Genomic DNA, 12,159 nt, shown 5'->3' with positions numbered 1-12,159 from the left:
ACTTAGTTCATCTAGAACTCGGCGAAAGAACTAAAAACCCGGCCCTTCTTGCCTTTTATTTATTTATTTTTTGCCTTTTAACTCACTATAGAAGTTGGTGCTTTTATTGTGTTTTACCCTCCCTAGAACGTGAGTTCCATGAGGGGAGGGGTTTTTGTCTGATCACCACTATATTTTCAGCCCTCGGAGCAGTGCTCTGCATGTAGTCGGCGTTTCATAAACATTTACGAAAAGAGGAATTGACAGGCGAGAAGGGAGTAACGCACGTCGGAGGAGACGAAGACGGAAACGGGAAAAGGGAAGAACGAAGCGGAAGGAGGAAAGAAGGAAGGCCCAGCCTCCGCTCCGCTCCAGCGGGCAACCCACACCTCCCCCCGCCCCCCAGAGGACTACAACTCCCAGCAGGCCTCGGGCGCCTAGGGCCGGCCGAGGAGGCCCAGGCGGGGTCGGCCCGGCTCCAGCCAGCCCGGCTCCCGTCGTGCCTCACGTGACGGCGGCCGCCGTAGCGCCCGCCGGGACCTGTAGTCTGGGCCGCGGGTGGGGGTGGGGCTGGCCACGGAGACGGGCGGGGGCCGGGAGGGCTGGCGCAGGCCCCTCCCCCGTCACTTCCTGCGGGGCTGCGGGCGCCGGGGCGGCTCTTCAGCGTTTGCGCCGGCGGCGGCCGCGTCTGGCTAGGCTCCCCGCCTCCTTCAGACCCCCCGGCCCGGCGGCGCCCGCCTCCTTCGCTGCCACTCCGCCTCTCCCCACCCGCCGTCCCTTCCTTCTGCCCCTTCCTCCTTCCTCCTTCCCCTCTTCGCCGCCTCCCAGGACCGCCGGCCGGGGGACGAGCCCGGGGCAGCAGCCAGGTGAGACGGCCGGGCCTGACGGGGCCGCGGGGGCCGGTGGGCCGCGCGCCTGGGGCTTAGGCCGCGGCGGGCCCGCGCGCGCTCGGCCTTGCTCCCCGCCACCCCCCGCCCGGGCCTCTCTCCCGCCCGCTGGGCCTTCCCGGAGGAGGCGGGCTCTTCCGCGCCCCCCAGCCCCGGGGCGCCCAGCGCGGCCTGAACCCCGGGACGCCCCCAGCCCCTCCGTCCCGCGCTGGGGGGCCCAGAAAACAGGTGCCACGCCGCCTTGTCTCATTCCTTTTCCTCGCGCGGCGTTGCCGAAGTTATTCCCGGGGCCGGGGCGGGAAGGGTGAGGCGGGTCCCCCCGCTTCCAGTCCCTGGGGGATCCGGGGCATCCAGATCACCTCAACCGGGTGTGGAGCGTGATACGAGCGTGGCCCAGGTGTCCGACGCGGGGGTTGGGGGGCAGATCCGAGCCCTGTCCCCCTCCCTTCGGCAAGTCGCTGGAAGTCTTTTGTGTTTTGGTTAGTAAAAAAAGGGGGTGAATGCCGTCCGTGTCTCCGAAGGCTGGTAGAGTTCAGTGAAACGGGGCGTGGGAAGCGCTTATCAGGGTGCCAGACTCACAGCGTGTCCCAATACACCGCCTGCATAGTTTATTAGCGTGATATTAGGGTCTAACTTAATGGGTAGAGAGATCGGACCAGAGTTGACCTACCTACCCGTTTTGGGTTTCCTTAGAGGCGGAAACGTTTCAGCTTCGTGCCCACCGCCAGCCCCGGGGTATTGTTTTGGGGTGGTCTGCATCTAAAAGGGGCGTCCGTTTCATGGGGACACTGTAAGCCGGCAGTCTTTGAAAGATAAGTGTTATTTCCATCTCCTCCGCTGAGTCAACTGCAGGATTTTCACCAGTTCCCTCAAGTCTATGAGCAACCTGTGCTTGTTTTGTTTTTTTTCTTTCCTTTTCCCCTACCCATCATCCGGCTTCTTCTTGTCATTCCATTTCTGGGAAAGTTTCCTTGAGTTTAGCAAACCATTCTGGAGCACTTGCTGTGTTTGTCAGGCTCTGGAGGGAGGGTGTCCGTGTCCGGAGCTGGAAAAATGTCTTGTCTTTTCTCGCCGCTGCATCTCTTAACTTCTGACTTTTTTTTTTTTTCCTCACCGCAGCTTTGCTTTTAAGTCCCCTCTGTCCCCGCGGGCCGGCTTTGCTTTTAAGCCGTTGCCCCACCTCAGTGTTGCAGAGTTGCGTATGTGGAAGGTTTCTTCTGTTCGGGCGAAGATGTGTGCTTCGGTCTGTTCTGCCTGTGTTCTCTGGCTCTGGGGACGTTTTTAAGGTCACTCTTGCCCTTCTGCTTGTCGCTTTCATCGTTTAGAGGGTGCTGGAAAGAGACCAGATTTTTGGTTGATTTTGGACTTTCCAGGAATCAGTGTGCTTACCAAAGGTAGATTGCACTGCAGCTTGTTGAAGTCAAAACTAAAAATACAATGGGATGGTGGAGGGAGCTTCAGTCATCCTGGTCACGGGTGGGATTTTTAGTTTTTAGTTTTTATTTCTTTTGGTGGTGGTGGTGATTCAGTTGGAGCATTATTGCTTCCAACGGTTGTGTTAGTTTCTGCTGTCCAACCTTGGGAATCAGCTGTATGTATGCATATATCCCTTCCCTCCTTAGCCTCCCTTCCCGCAAGTGGGGTTTTTAAAGCAGCAGCTTGATTTGAAGATACTGAGTTGCTTTTGATTCTGTTTTCAGTTGTACAGTTGTCCTCTGTCCCCTGTCCTTTCATTAACGAAACTTAGTTTATGGGGGTTCTTAACTCACGGAAGGCTGAGGAAGGTGTGTTTGCTCTGCTGACTGAACCTCCTATTTCATAGGATTGTTCTAGGTAGTACATTTCCTTCTGAACTCAAACTCTTTTGATTTACACCCATCTCTCAGTAACACACCGGCTGCCAAGTGGCCTCCCAGATTTTGACGTTTTCCTAGAATTTTCTGACACAGTCTTACACCCAAGAGATAGTTTGAAGTCTTTGTTTGGATGACTCTCTAAAAACAGCTATACACGCAATACAAACCATGTCTTCTGCCATATTCAAAATTGTAGTGCTAGGGAAATGACTTTTTAACCCTGCAGTTGATAATCTAATTTAAAGAAAAATTTTATTATGGAAAACATACAAAAGTTGAATAGTATAGAGAACCCCCTGAATTGATCATTCACATTTGATAATTATTAACTCATAGCCAAGGTCAGTCTTGTTTCATGTAGTACCCCCTCCCCCAAACTGGGCTATTTTGAAATAAACCCCAAATATCATACAATTTTACCAGATTGCCCCGGACTCTTAATCTGTCACAAGGTTTACCTTTAGTGGAATCATAGTTCTCATTTTGTTTGTTGGGGTTCTTATCTCTGTTTATACATGATTACTGTATATCAGGGGGGAAAAGAAAAATTAACCACTCTCAAAGACGTATCCAAAGTGCTGCCCTGCTTCTTTGTGTACAGTGGCAACAGTTCTTGAGCTATTAATGACTGTAATTGAAAAGCAATCAGGAATACAGATATCCCTAATCTTGTTTTGGTGGAGGCCTACCTGTTAAACCACTTTTAATGGAGAAAAGCTTTGTGTCACAGTTAAAGTACAGTTAATAATTCATTATGAAATCTCCAAAGTTTCTTTACAGTAGTTGTGTAAATATACTGCTATCACCTTAGGTTAAGAATTAAGCAAAGGATATTTTATTTCAAAACTGTTGTGAATTATTTTTTAAAGATGGCCACTCCCCACAATCTGCTGTATTTACAAACCAATTTTGTAAATAAGAATGAATTCACAGCATGAATATTCATGTTTTTCTTTCTCATCTAAAAAGAGATCTCTCTTAGAATGGAGGTTGACAGGAATATTGTGTTTGTTACTGTTACTTTTGAAATTTCTGGTTATGAACAGTTTTCAACTTGTAGACCTGTCACATCATTATTTCAATTGTTCAAATTTACTTTTGAGCTTAATCAGTTAATTTACTTGTTAGTTACTACAGCCTGGGAGATGAGCAGGAATATGTCTGCCTCTTAAAATTATGGAGGGGGGGAAGCCCAACCATTTTGATATCTTAAGAAAGGACACAAAATATAGCTTATTTTAAAAAAATGCATAGTGCTTCCCAGTAGGCCTTAAGTAAAACTTTTCAATATTTGGAATTGTTACTGTTTGTTCAGACTAAAGTGCTCGCTTTTAAGATTCGGCCAGAAAGCCTATTTATATACAGATTATCTGAAGTTTAGAAATGAGCATGACTCATGGAACTCACCCCCGCCCCACTCTGATTCTGAAGTCTAAGCCATTAACATTCTGGATATAATTATTAAACATGGGCTATAGCATGCTGCTTTATCCAGAGTTTCTCCCCAATAAGACTTGACGATGGGTGGAGGCATAGAGTGGGTCTCAGCTTGTGGGGCAATTTTCTCTGATGTGCTTTGACTGGATGGAGTGAGAAAGAGTGAAATTCACCAGCAGAAAGATGCAACTTTCATGAAAAAGGTATCTTTCTGTAGGATGTCATATATCAGTACTAGAAGCCTAGTTTATGAATCTCCAAACTGGATCATATTTGATGTCCTACTTAGTAACAAAAAATTGCTCTATTTGGGGAAATATTAGTTTCTCTCCCTCAAATGAGAGCTTTTGGAGTTGCTTTATTTCTCTCAGAATAAATTTGGGGGCCTCCAAAATTATTTAGAGAACTTTTGTTTCACTTATATATGTATATGTGTTATATATGTGTGTTCATTGAATTGTGTACAATTATTTTTTCAATCAGAAGTTCACAAGCTACTGTTGTTAAGTTGTACTGGTGCAGATTCACCTAAAAAAAAGTTTAGAGAATTTTATAGCATACTTTTGTTTCACATTAGATCTATAACAGATTGTTTCAGATTAACTTCTTGTGACAGAGACCTTTGTAGTTAAAATGCTTCTGGTGTAATTTTCTGCATGGGCTTTTCCTTAAATGCTTGGTTTTGACCAGGTTTTATTTATGCTGTTGCAAAAAATATAATTTATACATTTAACCATGAGAAGACATTTTAGTTGCTATGGTTATTTTTCCCTAACATTTTGTTATGAAATTTTTCACACATATAACAGAGTTTGAAGAATTTCAGTGTACACGTCTATATTTACCACCTACTTTCTGCCATTATTTTACTGTATTTGCTTTATCACGTGCCATTTCTGTCTGTCCGTCTCTTTCAGTTCATCAATCTGCTTTATTTTCAGTACATTTCCAAGTAAATTATAATATCAGCACACAGCATGACTATCTACCAGAGCTACTCTTAAATTGAGACAATTCTACAAGGTATTCCTTGATCCTGAAAGCCAAGAGCTTGGTTGACCTTTGTTTCCAAATTTTATTTTAGTTACAGAACTCTTTGCTTTATTTTTTTGGCTGCACTGTGCATCATGTGGAACTTCCCAGACCAGGGATTGAACCCGTGCCCTCTGCAGTAGAAACCCAGAATCTTAACCTCTGGACCACCAGGGAAGTCCCAGAACTTTGCTTTCTAAAGGGAATTGTTTTAAGAACTTTTTGCATGAAGATGTGCTTATCCATGTATCAAGTATTATAAAGTTTGAGTAATGTTGATCAGATCCTTTCTTCTCACATAAGGAGATAATAAGATTATAAATATGCAGCTATGTTGATCTTAACAAATGCTGCCAGATGGATGGCTTGGATATATTTTGCTGACAGCTTCATGCTCTGAACTAAAAAATGCTCTGAACTATCAAAGAGAATTATTTATTTTAATAAAATGATAGAATGAGGAAATTACTGCCAATAGCTTATTTATTTTAAATATGTACATTTCCATAGAAGTGAATAAGGCTGATGTAAAGTGATTTGTGTCACCAGATAAATGGAGGTAGAAGCAAACTCTCTTCAGACTTAATTATATTTTCTGAAATAAAACATGTTCAGTTGTTAAAGGAGTATATTCAGGGGACTCCCTCAAAGTATATTTACTGAAAACAAAAGTAGGAAAATCTATCCAAGAATGTATTTGCTTTCAATTAAAAATTGGTCTTCTAAATATTAAATCTGTAGCCCATCTGCTTCTGTTTAAACTGGAATCTAATTTGGAAAAGTGTGATGACTTTGTGAGTTTTTAACGGTAATGAAAGCAAAACAGAAAATTATTTTATCATATAATAGAGGTCATAATTATCCCAGAGGCCTTTTGAAATATCTGCTGAACTACAAAGTCTGAGAAAACCTATTTAAGTGCCCTGGGGTCTTTTCCCAAAATGAAAATATTTGCTCATCAGATTGTCTGTCTACCTGAGGTATCGGTACAGTTGGTTACCCAGTGAGTGTGGGTTGATTTTAATTAGCATGTTCTCTACTTCCATTAAAAATGTTTTGTTTTTTTACAAGTGGTATGTAACTGTAAACTTATATTTATAGATGTTTTATGACTGAGGACAGGATCAGTGAATTTGCTGGATAATAATATTTGCTACTATTTATTGAGCTCTTACCATGTGCCAGGTTAGGATTACAGGGTGAGAGTTACTTGATGCAGCAAAGGAATCTGAAAGGTCAGATTGAATGTTTTTAATAATATAAAAGCTGCTGTTCATTGAGCTCTTCCTTTGTGCTAGAGGTTGAAGTGGACACTTTATGTTGTATTTCTGATCCTTCTGAGCTGTCTTGGCAGTAAAGGGTTGTAATAACTGAGGTGCTGAGGTCTGTCCAGGAGGCCCAGTTACTAGAGCGGGTCCTGAGCGCTTTCTACTGAGCAACACCATCTCTAATTATTCTCAGGTGATTTTTGTTTAGGATAATTGATTCTGTGTGTCAACAGTGCTTTCTTCCCAGTTCTCCCACCCACGGCAGTTAGGATGAATTTTGTTCACTGAGGCTTTAGACCAATTTGGGAAAAAGTCTGGCTCAGTAATAGTCTTTTAAATGAATGCTGTGTCATTTCCTTGAAGTAGCTTGGATTTACAGTTTCCTTTTATTTCTTGTGATAGATTGCTCCAGTCAACTTAAACTCTTAGGCTGATTCAAAGGTTGAGGGTAGGGCTTAGAAGTAAATGGGGAGGAGGAGGTTTCATTAGCCTTTCCCTAAATATTGCTATAATTCCCCCTTCATGAAGTTTATTATAAATGATTGATTAACTATAGACAAGATTGTTGCTAAGAAAACTAGTTTCTTTAGAGTCATGTTATTTTGCTTTATTGGAAATGAGTTAACTAAGCCTCTAACTTTATAGGGCTGTTGCCCTCTTTGGTTCCCAGCCATTTCTAACATTCATTTCCTGGCTGACGGTACTCAGAATATTTAATGTAACTTTCTATTTGGTATTGGACTGCCTCTTAAACAGTTTCTTTTTTACTTTCTTTGAATCCATGGTCCTCTGAATGAGAAGCCTCTTTGGTTCTCCAGCTCTGCAGTCGTCATCTCTTACGGCTAGTCTTAAAAGGCTAGATCAGTGAAACTGAGTGTGCCTTTGGTTTTGGGGTTTCAGCGAGATGGTGTTTGAGTTTCCATTCTGTGTTTAATCTCAGCCAAGGTGTTTTAGGTGTGTCTCATTAATCAGGAAAAGGTGTTGGAAATAGGTCTTTTCTGGGAAGGGAGTGAGCAGATAATGCTTCTTAAGTGGTTACTGTATTAGCTCCTCTCAGGCAGGAGCTTTGGGATCTACCTAGATCTTGTCTAATTCTCGCACATTTTTTCTTTTTTGAAGTCCATGCTTTCTATAGATTAAAATTAACTGAGGCATGAATTTTCTACCCTTGCAGATTCCATCCTGATACAAATAGGGCCACTGTCTGCCATTGCCATTGTGATTTGGTACAAAATGCTAGGTGGTCCTTTCCTCTGTTAGCAGAGAATTTATATGTAATAATAAGTCTGATTATTCTTGGAGGCTTATGTTCTTCGTTGCACAATTTAACCTGCTCATGAAGCTCCATGACACTTTACCTAGATGACAGTCAAATATGGTCAGGTAAATAAGTTACCTTTTGGTTTATAGTAGAATGAATCTTTAGAGTCTGAAACAGAGGATGACTGCTTCAGGGAACTATTTTTCCCTGTTAACTCAGAATTTATTAAACATCAAACAAAAAAGAATAAAGTAAAAAAATTTTTTTGGAGGGGATGAGGTTGTTTTTAAGTTTGCTACAATCTTTTTTTGCCCTGTTACAAGGCATGTGAGAGCTTAGTTCCCCAAGCAGGGATCAAATCTCCACCCCCTGCAGTGGAAGTGTGGACTCTTAACCCCTGGACCCCCAGGAAAGTCCTATATATTTTTTTTTTCTTTCTCAAATACTGTATCTTTAACATAATTTATTAGTATTACAATGTTGGTTACTGTGTACCCTAAGAAAGTGATGTTTAACAGCTGACTTTGGTGTGACATGTCATCGTTTACAAGCATTTCACCTACATTACCAGTTAATCCACCCAGGAATAATATGATTAAGATTTATTAATCATATGAAATTGGTGGCAGTAACCCTATTTAACATATTAAAAGGTTGAGCGTACAGAGTAAGTTGTTCAGGGTGATTCAGCTGAGCACCAAAGTTGGGACCCAGGCTCAGATCCCCAGTCCAGAACTTTCTTGGCCACTCCTTCTGGGTCGGCCTGCCCTCAAGGCCTTGAGGGTGCACTATCCTTTGTTTACCAAATAAAATTCTGAGCTGTAATCAAGCTGTTAAAAAAAAAAAGAAGTTTTCTGTACCTCACCCAAACAGCCGTGTAATAGCTAGCTTGCCCTCATCCTGCATCAGTGTCTTGCAGCCAAGGTGCCTTTTATGTTTTGTTGTGTCTTCTTTAGTGATGAGGTAATATGTATTACAAATGATGTTTCTACCGATTAAAATGCTACTGTAAATGATTTATTTAAATTTGTTTGGGTTCAGGGTTGTTCCTCTATGCCTGTGGAGTCCGTGCGGACAGGAGCCGCATCTTACTTGTGTGCCCCTCTCTCCCTGGGGCCCAGCACAGGGCCTGCGGTGTGGTGGGTGTTGAGGAGTGAGTTGTGGAGTGAATGCAGCCCTGAGTTCAGTTCACTCTCTTGCTTTCTAGTGCGTTTCTTGAGTGGGAAAGAAAGGGAGTTGGGCTTACCCTATAGTCTTCTCTGCTGCTTCTTGGAGTGAGTGCTATAAACACTCACTGATAATAACCATGATGGCTTTGGAAATGGTTGGGGGTTTAAAGAAGTTTGCTCATGGAAATGTGAATGTGTTGTGTGAATCTCAGCTATCACTTATGTGTGGTGAGACATTTGAAATCCAGGTGGTTGTAGACTGCCCCCCCACCCCTGTTTTCCTTGCTGTTAAGTTGCTGGCAGTTGTTTCTCACTGTTTTCTGAATCTATTAATAGCAGCTGCTTTATTCTATTTAAATTAAAAAAAAATACTAATTAATTTATTTGACTGTGCTATATCTTAGTTGCAGCATGCGGAACCTTTTGTTGAAATGTGTGAATTCTTAGTGGAAGCATGAGATCTAGTTCTCCAACCAGGGATCAAACCCAGGGCTCCTGCATTGGGAGCACGGAGTCCCAGCCACTGGACCACCAGGAAAATCCCTTATTTTAGTTTTTTAACTTCAGGTTTGGGCTGGAAAACCAAAGCTACCAAAAGCATTCAGCATAGATTTAGGTGGGCTTGAATTGAGGAAAGCTCCCACTGATCAAAGTCATGGGCTCTATTAGGTGGTCTCAGACATCTGCTCAGGCTGTGCACAGGCCTTTTCAGTTTCCATTCATGCTAGTCTTTGAATGGGCAAGACTGGAACAGTAGGGTTCTAGATTGGAAAACTGTTAGTGTAGTATACTACATACAGAAAGAACTTGGGTTGTTAAAATACTGCAGAACAATTAGAACTCATGATTTTATTTCTGAAATTAGTTGGACAGCAAAGCTACTTTTTATTGCTTATTAATCACAGTAGCAGTGTGAAATTGAAATGAGCAACATTAAAATTATTTTATGTTGTAAGAATGCAAAAAACATCTCAAGGTAAGGAATTCTGTTTGTTACTGACTATTGGCCATTTAAAGAGGAGGGGCTGCTAGGTAAATGAGACTTGGGAGTTTGAGAGTTAAACGTGTATGTTAACCTGAAATTCAGTTCTAAAGAATGATTATGATTTTAGATTTACTAGAGGTAATGTGTTTTTTCATATTTTGCAGTTTAATATAAGAATACTTGTGTACAGAGTGCCTTTTTGTAAATTTTCCCATGTAATTGCATTTGAATCATCAAGCGTATGGTAAGGACATTTATGCCCTAAAATATTTAACCAGTAGTTAAAAGAGGGGGGCTGCAAATTTATGGAGTTTGCTCAGTGTTCAGATGTTCTTTCGATGAATTTGTAGGGGAGAAAGCGGTCTCCCTGTCCTATTCCTCCGCCATCTTAGCTTCTCCTGGGGGGGCTGCAAATTTAAAAATCAGACTTGTGTGGTTGGAAAGTATTTTATGTTCAGGTCCTTTTTTTCCTTTTGGGCCACGCCATGCAGCTTGCAGGATCTTAGATCCCCAGTGAACAATCGATTGAGCCCGTGCCCTGGGCACTGAGAACAGTGGAGCCCCAACTGCTGGACCGCCAGGGAGTTCCCTTGAGTTCCTTTTAAAAAATTAATTTCCGAGGTATTCATAGTTCTCTTAGCAGGAAGTAATTAAGACTTAAAAAGGAAATTTCTATTGTCTCTTAGGTTTGTGTCTGCAAAGTGCTTTGTTCCCAGGCAGTTGTGTCTTCTAGTAGACGCTACAGTGTGCTGCTGCAAGCCTTGACTTCATGCTTTCAGAAACTTCCCTTCTTGTAAATTTTTAGTCTCCCCCAAACTTTAGCAATATATATCTTTGTTTTCAGTAAAATTTAGTAAAGTACCATGCTTTCTTATTTTCCAGGAGTTTCCTAACCACCTAACCTCTCAGAACTGAACCAAAACGACATTGTTGCTGAAGCACTTGTTTTTAAGGTATGCATTATTTGGCTCTATAATTTCAGGCTTGCTCATAATCTATAATGTTTTTGAATTCAGTGATTTGTGTGGCAAATGGCTTTTACTTCTGGCTATAATATTAGAGAAACAGAAGAAACTTTATGCAGTTTGATTTCTTTTTACTCTTGGGATTTTATTCGAAAGTAAATACAGGGAAAATTGTTGAAATAATGTAAAACCTTCTAGCCAGCCCTACCATGTATTTTAAATGTAGAGACATGAAAATTGACCACTGAAGTGGCATTAAACATAGCATCTTGGTCATAGAAACTTTATTTAGTTTGCCTTCGATTTAGAGATTTGCCTTTGATTTTTGCTAAACTTGGTTTTTAAGCTGGTGGGAATAATTCAACATCGTTTTCTATTGTGAATGAAAACAAGTTCCATTTCCCACTGGCTGCTTTTGATCGTCTCAACCAAAAAAGGTTTACAGTAAGCGTGTTCAGGATTTTACAGTCCTTGATCAGGACGCTGCAGAACCCAGTGCAAGCACGGACACCGCTGTGTGCTCTGAGGCGCTCTCCCTCTGTGAGCTCAGAGCCCAGCATCACACCCTCTCTCTGACGTGCGGATCCGTAGACACGTGAACCCTTGCTTTCCTTGGGAATGAGGACATTGATGCAAAAGAAATTAAGAGAAGTTATACAAAGCCCAGGGAAATGGATATATATGCACTCATCACATTGAATTTGTAAAATGCTTTTCTTTTCAAAGAACTGAGTAACTGCTATGGTGCCTCAGGATTCCTTCAGGGTTGCAGCTTTCAGATCACTACAACTGAGGCTTTGTCAAAGACCCTGTACGTGGTGCTTTGGGCAAACTGAGGCAAGCAAGCAATGGATTGCCAGGAGTTGGACATAATAATTGCTGTCTGAGCTGGGAGTAGAACTGAAAGCTACAACTCAGAAGTTTGATCTGATTTATCACTGTTGGTCGCTACTTAGCAGCACAGGGCCTCCCAGGCGGCTCCGTGGTAAAGAATCTGCCTACCCGTGCAGGAGACGCGGCTTCATTCCTGGGTTGGGAAGGTCCCCTGGAGAAGGAAATGGCAACCCACATCAGTATTCTGGCCTGGGAAATTACACGGTCAGAGAAGTCTGGTGGGCTACAGTCTGTGAAGTTACGAAGAGTTGGACACAATTGAGCGTACACACTTAGCGGCAAGACTGGTTTCTTAGAAACTTAAGTCTTGGCACTGGTCTGTTTTGCCTGAAGATGGTGGTAAATGCTATTGTGTTTCTAGGTAGATGGCACAGACTAAAACTATAGACTAAAATTTCTCTTCTCTGAAAGGAAAAGCCAATTAAT

General features: G+C 42.5%; 1 protein-coding gene across 9 annotated transcripts in view; it reads left to right on the top strand.

Moving 5' to 3' along the window:
* The first annotated feature begins 543 nt into the window (after positions 1–543).
* Positions 544–12,159, top strand: part of STAU1 (staufen double-stranded RNA binding protein 1) — a 54,768-nt gene continuing 43,152 nt past the window's right edge. For 2 of the 9 annotated variants that reach the window (XM_043885129.1, XM_043885126.1), the window contains exons 1-2: positions 548–845; positions 10,757–10,827. The gene's annotated coding sequence lies outside the window, so the exon portion shown is untranslated. Of the gene's footprint in view, positions 846–10,756; positions 10,828–12,159 lie in introns of all 9 variants that reach the window. The other 7 variants (XM_043885130.1, XM_043885127.1, XM_043885133.1 and 4 more) reach the window with 5 other exon arrangements.

This window comes from Cervus elaphus, chromosome 23, assembly GCF_910594005.1.
Source record: "Cervus elaphus chromosome 23, mCerEla1.1, whole genome shotgun sequence".
Taxonomy (NCBI): Eukaryota; Metazoa; Chordata; class Mammalia; order Artiodactyla; family Cervidae; genus Cervus; species Cervus elaphus.
Note: the sequence above shows the minus strand (reverse complement) of the source record. Positions and strands in the feature narration are given on the sequence as shown.